Source organism: Rhincodon typus, chromosome 31, assembly GCF_021869965.1.
Source record: "Rhincodon typus isolate 14 chromosome 31, sRhiTyp1.1, whole genome shotgun sequence".
Taxonomy (NCBI): domain Eukaryota; kingdom Metazoa; phylum Chordata; class Chondrichthyes; order Orectolobiformes; family Rhincodontidae; genus Rhincodon; species Rhincodon typus.
In genome coordinates, this window is record NC_063362.1 from 17,853,390 (window position 1) to 17,863,047 (window position 9,658).

The window sequence follows — 9,658 nt, forward strand, 5'->3', positions numbered from 1 at the left end:
AAATTGCTGGAAAGGCTCAGCAGGTCTGGCAGCATCTGTGGAGAGAAATCAGAGGTAACGTTAGCTCCAATTTCTCTCCACAGATGCTGCCAGACCTGCTGAGCCTTTCCAGCAATTTCTGTTTTTGTTTTTGATTTCCAGCATCCACAGATCTTTTGGGTTTTACTTAGTTAAGATATTCCCTGAGCTGGTGAGCCTATAACCAGGGAACACGTTCTCAGGATAAGGAGTAGGCCATTTAAGACCAAGATCAGGAGGAATTCATTTCTTCATTCTTAGATTCTTAAATTTTTACATTTTAAAATGATTGTTTCTCAATAAATTGTTTTTGGAATTGTCTGAATGTGTACATATATGCGCTCTTAGTGTATATAATTGTATCTTGGGGGGAGAAAAGGTATTATTGCTTTAAGAAGTGGATATATTAATGAGCCAGGGACCAGACTGAAAAACCACCTGAACAGCTGCCATGTGCAGTCCAGCAGAAGGGGAATATAAACTTTGTTACCTGTAACTGCAGTTAGGAGTTGGAGCTGTTAAACAAAGCTGTATAAGATTTTCAAGTAAACTGAATCCCCACCTCCTTAACCTGTGTTGTTTACCAACAAACAAGAAATATGACATGAGGGGGTAAAGAAAGTATTATAGAAGAGGTGCAGGGAGAATCACATTTTCCTGAAATTAAGATACGGGAGTCTATCCCAACACACGTCCTCTGGGAGAGTCTCCAGCACCAATGGATAAAACAGCAAGCAGTGATTATGAGCTTGCAGTTCATGGCTGTTTAGCAGATTGTGTTTCCCAAGTTATAGTGGGTCCAGACTGTCAAGGGTTAACACACCTGGGCATTGCTCCCAGTGTTGTCTGTGTAGTTTTTTTCTCTGTGTGTACAGAATCCTCAGACAGTGTGTGCCGTATCAGACAGCTCCTCCCTGAAAGTCACGCAACGCTAATCGTCCCTAGTTGGTGTGTTCAGTCAGTCATTGCCCAAGGGAGCACAGGGCAGACAGTGAGGTTCCTGCTTGCACAAAGAGCTTCAACAACAGCCCAGCACCCTCCTCCTGCCAGCTGCCTCACTGAACCACAGCTTTCAACCTGTTGAAGATTGAAAATTAAAGCAACACTCACACCAGAACCATCTTTATTACACACTCCCAATGCTGGCAGAATCCAGCTTCCAGACTGGGATGCTGCTAATCATCTTCACAATGTATCCCTCCTGAATTTTATTCTAATTTTAAAAGCGGATGTGTTTGGATTGGCGAAGAAGCAAATGCAGCAAGATCCTTGGCTGAGCCCAGCTCACCAGATTCCTGAGGCTCTGTCAGTCTCCAGCGAATCCCGGAGTGAAAAGGTAAGTTACAAAATCTTTTGTCCTATCTTCAGGAGCAGTGGAGATTGTGGAACTCACAGGCGGGTCCCCCTCAGCCTTTCAGCTTGATTACCCTCACAGTCCAGAGTCAGGAGGACAGTATAATATCCTGTAGAGGAATGAGATGGTAAGCTGTAGCCTCACCTTTGGGGTGAGCGTTAATGACCCCACAGCCAGTGTTGGTGAGAAGGCAGGGAACTCTCTCGGAATCCTGGGAAACATTCCCTTCTGACCCAACTGTGGCCTTTCACCTTGAGGCTATTTGTGGGATCTTGCTGTGCATAAAATGACTGCACCATTTGCTAGTATTGTGTGCAACAAACGGATAATTGTTAATGAGACGATCAGGCTTAAGTATAGATGGGGCAGTTCATAGGCTCAGCTTCTCCAGCCCCCTCCTCGCTCACTGTCCCCTGTCATTAACCAATCCTGATGACTGCCTCCATAATGCCCCCAATTTCCTTTCTGGTATAAAATTTACTTGATTTATTTCATGATGTTATCTGACTGTCCCCCATAACCAGAATAAACCATCAGACAGCGTCAATAAGTAAATAAAGTAATCTCTGCATCTATAACAAAGCAGAGGAAGGAGGGTGGAGGCAGCTCGTGGGAGAAAGGGAGCTGAGATGGGGAGAGGTGTCATAGCCAACTCCTGTTATATTAAAGGGTGTTAGCTAGGGGTACTGCTAGGGTTATCGAGATGCCAAACAATATGCTTCGTTATTTCTGATCCTCTCTTTCTGAAGGTAATGTTCCCTTCCCCTTTAAAATGCCAACATCACCCCTCTCCTTGAAACAAAACAGGCCTTGCAAACTATGACCCCATCTCCAAATATCCTTCCTTCTCCAAAGTCTTTGAATTTGTTATAATACGTGCAAAGTACTGCAGATTCTTGAGATCATGTTCCAATCTCCACAAACCTGGGGTCTTTCAAAATTCTGCTGTCCATCCCTTTACTTACATCAAGTCCCATGCCTCTGTCCTTGCTGATCAGAGACTTCAATTTTAAAATGATTACCCCTTTCCCAACTTTCATTCCTTCCATGGCTTCACCCTTCTCTAGTCTTAATGCGTTACATCTCTGCATTGCACAGTTCTGGCCCCTTGAGCATTCCTGGTTTCAATTGTCACCATATCTTCAGTTGCCTCATCTCTAAGCTCTCCCTCCGAAATGTCTCTGAGGTTCTTTCATCCTTTAGGACACTTCCTAAACCTACATTTTAAACCAAGCTTTTGGTCATCTGCCCGAATATTTCTCTACAGCTTGGTGTTATATTTTGTTTTATAATACTCTGTGAAGTGATTTACAATGTTTTATTCTGCTAAAATGGATTTTTAAATTCTCGTCATTGTTATTATTGACCCACCTGCATGCAAGACAACATGAAACAGCTCGAGCAAATATTTTTAGACAGGAGTTCCTGGCAGCAACATAAACGAACAATAGTCATTCCCAGCTCACTCCATTCTATTTAGGTTCTATTCTTTCTGCAGGAAACATCTGTCCCCTGTTTAAACTTTCAGGGACTCCTCCTCTCAACTCCATCCCTTCTTAAATATCCATCTCCAGCAGCTCACATACAAATGTGTGAGCAGATAACCTACTTTTGTCGTAGAATAAGAATGTACACTCATTCAGTCTTTTAGGTGTTGTACCAGTGTCCAGTAGTGAAAGAACATATCAGCGCATAATATTACACAGATAGTGAACAGGGATCAGCATGTAATATTACACAGATAGTGAACAGGGATCAGCATGTAATATTACACAGATAGTGAACAGGGATCAGCGAGTAATATTACACGGATAGTGAACAGGGATCAGCGAGTAATATTACACGGATAGTGAACAGGGATCAGCATGTAATATTACACAGATAGTGAACAGGGATCAGTGTGTACAATAACATAGATAGTGAACGGAGTTGAGTTTGTGATAGTTACAGTGATAATGATCAGAAATGAAACTTTGAAAGTTACACTGACACAAAAAGACGATAGAAATATTTGCTGTTTATTTTGAGAAGCACTCATCTTTTTTGATTGTGGCCATGTACAGTCCAATCTCTTTGATGTGTTTGCCTCCTTTGTAATTTCCTTCCCAGAAAATGATCCTTTCCTCTCTGGGAAAAGTGCAAGCTGAGGCCTCCTCAGCTCCCTCTGACCCTCCTTTTGTTGCAGCTGTTTTGGAGTAAATCCTTCCTGGGAAGTAATTTTCACCCCAGACAATGGGAACACATGACAGAGGGAAAGGAAGTGAGTGGCTGGCTCTGTAGTCTGTAGAGTCTTATTTCTCACTCGGGCATTGGTTGCTGAACAAACATTATAAAGATTCTGACGTATGTGTTTCCTGTCCAGAGAGTCTTCAGAAAGTGGACAGAATAGACTGATCTTCTTGGTACTGCCAGCAGTGAGTAGCTGTTTCCCTTCCAACAGTCACAATCTATCTTGGTTAATCTATCTTAGTTTGCTTACTTTCTTCATTTCCCTGTGACCATATGTTGAAGGAGTGCATTTTGGGTCAGTGTTTAGCTTTTTCTGTGTAAATGTGTAAATCAGCTGATCCCTCCAGTGTGGAGACTGACATGTTGGATCTGACTTCCTCAGTAACCTTGTTTAATTGGGACTGGTATCAAGGTTCCTGCACTCCCCCCTGCCCTACGTGGAGGTGACGGTGTTCCCATTGCATCTGCTGCCCTTGTCATTCTGGATAAAATAGATGATGGGTTTGGTAGGAGTCTTTGTGAGTTGTTAGGTGCATCTTAATAGATGGTACAACCTGCTACAGCAGTGAAGGGAGTGAATGTTGAAGACAGGCTGGTTTGTTCTGGATGGTGTTGAGCTTCTTGAGTGTGACTGGAGCTGCACCCATCCAGGCGAGTGGAGAGTGGGCACCGTGACCAGCAGGTGGTGTGAGCAGTTTGTTGAGGTGCCACGATGGGGAGCTGCAGCTGCCAAACCGTGTGCAGTTTGTGATGAAACCAAACAGAACACAAGTTAATAACCTCTTCACCATTCTGCCCTTCCACAGCAGCTACAGCTACTTCTGTTTCCCTGAAACGCCATGCAGCAGGCCATTGTTTGTATAAGCTAAAACGAATCATAGAGAGCATCGCAATGAAGTCCAATCTTGTCTTTCTTTGCTAGCTGCCTCTTTGACACTCAGACTCTCTCATTTTCAACCACCGCTTGCAGTGTTGTTGTTTGGTTGCTGGGATCCTTGCTGAGGACACATGACTGAATGAAACAGGTTTAAAACATGAATCAGAGATAGTAGGAACTGCAGATGCTGGAGAATCCGAGACAACAAGGTGCAGGGCTGGATGAACACAGCAGGCCAAGCAGCATCATAGGAGCAGGAAAGCTGACGTTTCGGGCCTAGACCCTTCTTCAGAAATGGGGGAGGGGAAGGGGGTTCTGAAATAAATAGGGAGAGAGTGGGAGGCGGATAGAAGAGGGATAGAGGAGAGGATAGGTGGAGAGGAGACAGACAGGTCGAAGAGGCGGGGATGGAGCCAGTAAAGGTGAGTGTAGGTGGGGAGTTAGGGAGGGGATAGGTCAGTCCAGGGAGGACGGACAGGTCAAGGGGGCGGGATGAGGTTAGTCGGTAGGAAATGGGGTGCGGCTTGAGGTGGGAGGAGGGGATAGGTGGGAGGAAGAACAGGTTAGGGAGGCGGGGACGAGCTGGGCTGGTTTTGGGATGCGGTAGGGGGAGGGGAGAATTTGAAGCTTTATAAATCCACATTGATACCATTGGGCTGCAGGGTTCCCAAGCGGAATATGAGTTGCTGTTCCTGCAACCTTCGGGTGGCATCGTTGTGGCACTGCAGGAGGCCCAGGATGGACATGTCATCTGAGGAATGGGAGGGGGAGTTGAAATGGTTATCTGAGGAATGGGAGGGGGAGTTGGAACGGTTGAATGGATTCAAACATGGCTGCCTGTGGCAGCACAGCTTTTGTTTTGGGTTAGCTCCTGGCTGTTCTGACAGTTACAAGCAGTAGATCTGTAGCGAGCTTATGGTCACTGACCCAGATTTAGAATCACTGATAAAGAATAGGAGAGAAACCAGGAAGTGGGAATTAAGTGTTTAGGTGACAGAGGGTTTGGAAATTAATAGCTGGCATGTAGGAGGTGAGGATTGCACAGCCCTGCAGTGACAGCATTGAAATGCAATTCAATCCGCTGTCTGCTCAAACATTTGCCTGTGGGCAATTGCAGAGGATCTGAGAGTCTGCTCAAACATTGCACATTTAAATGTTTCTCACCTCAATGACGCCTACGGCCCCAGATAATGTGGCCCCAAAGTATCAAACAGCACTGTATTTAAGGGCTGTGTTCACAGCAACACTGACTTATGAGGATCAGACTATTTAGAGCAACAGGGAGGCTGCAGTTGTTGGCATATTTCTTTATGGATAACACAGTGGAGCTGGAGGAACACAGCAGGCCAGGCAGCATCAGAGGAGCAGGAAAGTTGACATTTCGGGTCAGGATTCTTCTTCAGAAAAAAAAAATTCCTTTATGGAGTCTTTTTCATTTGAATTTCAATTATATATTACTCTGGTCTGAACCCATCTGCAGTAACTGTGTTCAGTTCTGTTCAAGGAATCAGCAAAGACCTATTGGTCTTAAAAGAACGTGCAGTGCAGATTCACTGGAATGACACTGGGGATTAAAGGCTAAATTAGGAGGACATGTTGCATTAAGTAACCTCAGATTGTCTTTTAGAAGATTGAGGGGTGATCTAATGATAAAGGATCATTTAAAGTTACGGTGGGTCGTCAGTAAGAGAGTGAAACGGATTCCCTCTGGTGGGAAATCCAGACCCAACTATAACATTAAAATTAGGCCATTTTGTAGTGAAACCAGGAAATGCTTTCTGCACACACAGCCTGATGGAAATCTCCTCTCCACTCATACATGCTGACCCGTCCCCCACCCCAAAATAAAAGACATTTGGGTGCTGGGATCAGTTGGAGCTTTCATGACTAGGATTGTTGGACTACACAGGAAGGTGTGTTGAGGGCTCTGGAGCAGATGGAAAACAAAATTAAAACTCAGGCAGCCATGGTCTGATTCCATAGTAGAACAAGCTTCCGCCAGCTCCAATTATAGAGTCATAGAGTATACAGCATGAAAACAGACCCTTCGGCCCAAACTAGTCCATGCTGCCCACTCAGTTAGTTCCAATTGCCTGCATTTGGTCCATATCCCTCTAAACCCTTCCCATCCATATACCTATCCAAATGTTTTTTTGAATGTTACTATTGTACCTGCCTCAACCACTTTCTCCAGCTGCCCATTCCATATACACACCATTCTCTGTATGAAGAAGTTGCCCCTCAGGTCCTTCTTAAATCTATCCTCTCTCACCTTAAACCTATGCCCTCTAGTTTTCAATTTCCCATCCCTGGGAAAAAGACGATACGCATTCATCCTGATTTTATACACGTTAATAAGCTCACCCCCCCCAATTCTCCTACGTTCCAAGGAATACAGTCCTATCCTGGCCAACCTCTCCCTATAACTCAGCCCTGGCAACATCCTCGTAAATCTTCTTTGCATACTTTAGTTTAACAATGCTTTTCCTATAACAGGATGACCAAAACTACACAATACTCCAAGTGCAGCTTCACCAACAACTTATGCAGCTGTAACATAACATCCCAACTCCTATACTCAATGCCCCACCACTGAAGGCCAGCATACTAAATGCCTTCTTCACCACCCTGTCCACCTGTGACGCCGCTTTCAACAAACTATGTATTTGTGCCCCGTGGTCCCTCTGTTCCACAGCACTGCTCAGGACCTTACCATTTACTGTATAAGTCCTACCTTGGTTTGAATTTTTAACGTGCAACATCTCACACTTATCTGTATTGAATTACATTTGCCGATCCTCACCCACTTCCCCATCTGATCAAGATCCCTCAGTAAGTTTTGATAACCTTCCTCGCTATCAACGATGCCTCCTAATTTTGTATCATCTGCAGACTTACTAATCATGCCTTGTACATTCACATCCAGATCATTTGTGTGAAACACAAATAACAAAGGTCCCAGCACCAACCCCTGCGGTACACCACTAGTCACAGGCCTCCAGTCTGAGAAACAACCTTCAACCATCACCCTCTGCTTCCTACCATCAAGCCAATTTTGAACCCAATTAGCTCTCCCTGGATCCCATGTGACCTAACTTTCATGACTAGCCTGCAGTGCAGGATCTTGTCAAAGACATTACTAAAGTCCATATAGACAACATCCACTGCCCCACCCTCATCTATCCTCTTGGTTACTTTTTTGAAAAACTCTAAAAGATTTGTCGGACATGACTTCCCGTACACAAATCGATGCTGACTATCGCTAATCAGACCTTGACGATCCAAATGTTGGTTGATCCTGTCCCTCGGTATCCACTCCAATATCTTGCCTACCGCTGATGTCAGGCTCACTGGCTCGTAGTTCCCTGGCTTGTCTTTGCTACCATTCTTAAACAATAGAACAACATTAGCCACGTTCCAGTCTTCCAGAACTTCAGCAGTGGCTAAAGATGAAGCAAAAATCTCTGAAAGGGCCTCTGCGATTTCTTCCCTAGCCTCCCACAATGTTCGAGGATGGACTCGATCAGGCCCAGGGGATTTATCCACTTTAATGTGCTTTAAGGGTGCAAACACCACCTCTCTGGTAATATGAATGCAGTCCAAAATATCCCCACTTGTTCTCCTTATTTCCTTAGCATCCTCAGTAAACACTGAGGAGAAATAGTCATTAAAAATCTCCCCCCATCTCCTGTGGCTCCACACATAGATAGCCATGCTGATCTTTAAGGGACCCTATTCACTCTCTAGCCACCCTCTTACTCTTAATATAGCTATAGAACCTCTTTGGATTATCTTTAACCTTATCTGCCAGATCCATCTCATACCTTCTTTTTGCTCTTATGACTTCCCTCTTAAGTGTGCTCCTACACATTTTATAGTCATCTAGGGATTCACTCGAGCCTGATAGCTTAAACCCAACGTATGTCGTCTTTTTCCTGACCAGAGCCTCAATATCCCTCGTCAGGCAGGGGTCCCTAAACCTGCCAGCTTTTCCCTCCACCCTAACAGGGACATACTGTCCCTGGACTCTTGATATCATACTTTTAAAAGCCTCCCATTTGCCAGTAGTTCCTTTTGCCTTCAAAAAGACTCACCCGATCGACCTCTGCTACATCCTGCGTAATGGCCCCAAAATTGGCCCTGCTTCGGTTTAGCACCTTAACCTGTGAACCTATCCTATCTTTTTCCATAACTAAGAGTTATGGTCACTGGACCCAAAGTGCTGTCCAACTGACACTTCAGTCACTTGCCCAACCTCACTTCCTAAGAGGAGGTCCAGTGTTGCACCCTCACGAGCAGGGCCCTCTAGATACTGATGTTGGAAACTTTCTTGGACACATTTGACAAATTCCACCCTGTCCAGGCATTTTACACTCTGGGTGGCCTAGTTGTTACAGGGGACATTAAAATCTCCAACCAACATAACTCTATTATTCCTACAGGTTTCTGCAATCTCTCTACACATCTGCTCCTCTAGTACCTGCTGACTATTTGGCAGTCTATAATATAGTCCCCAATAGAGTTACCATCCCCTTCTTGTTTCTAAGTTCTAACCATTTGGCCTCATTTGATGACCCCCTTAAGAATATCCTCTCTAAGAACTGTTGCTATGTCCTCCCTTATCAAAAGGGCAACTCTCCCTCCTCACTTACTTGTACTCTGTCACACCTGTAGCTTATGTATCCTGGAACATTGTGCTGCCAGTCCTGCCCTTCTCTCAGAAATGTTTCTATTATGGTTATAATAGCTCACTCCCCAGAGCCAATCCATGCTTTGAGCTCATCTGCCTTACCAGTCAGGCCTCATGCATTGAAATAAATGCACTTTAAACTTTTCCCTCCTTTTACGGTGTCCCTGGTTATCCTGAATTGTCTCTCAATCTGATCAGGCGGGGATTCCACCCACAGCCAAAATATCCACTGTCACTTGATTGAAAAATTTGTTGGTGACCATGAGTGAGGGTCTTGATTTATTTGTCCACCAGCAAAGTTGATTAAACACCAAATAGAAGTTCCATGAAGTGTGATCAGTCAGTGATCTTTCCAAAGTCAACAATGAATAGGTGGTATCAGAGAGAGTAGGAACTGCAGATGCTGGAGAATCTGAGATGACAAGGTATAGAGCTGGATGAACACAGCAGGCCAAGCAGCATCATAGGAGCAGGAAAGCTGACGTTTTGG

General features: G+C 44.6%; 1 protein-coding gene across 1 annotated transcript in view; it reads left to right on the forward strand.

The window, feature by feature from the left end:
* plekhg5a (pleckstrin homology domain containing, family G (with RhoGef domain) member 5a) overlaps positions 1 to 9,658 on the forward strand; it is an 84,091-nt gene that overhangs the window by 35,231 nt on the left and 39,202 nt on the right. The window lies entirely within an intron of this gene.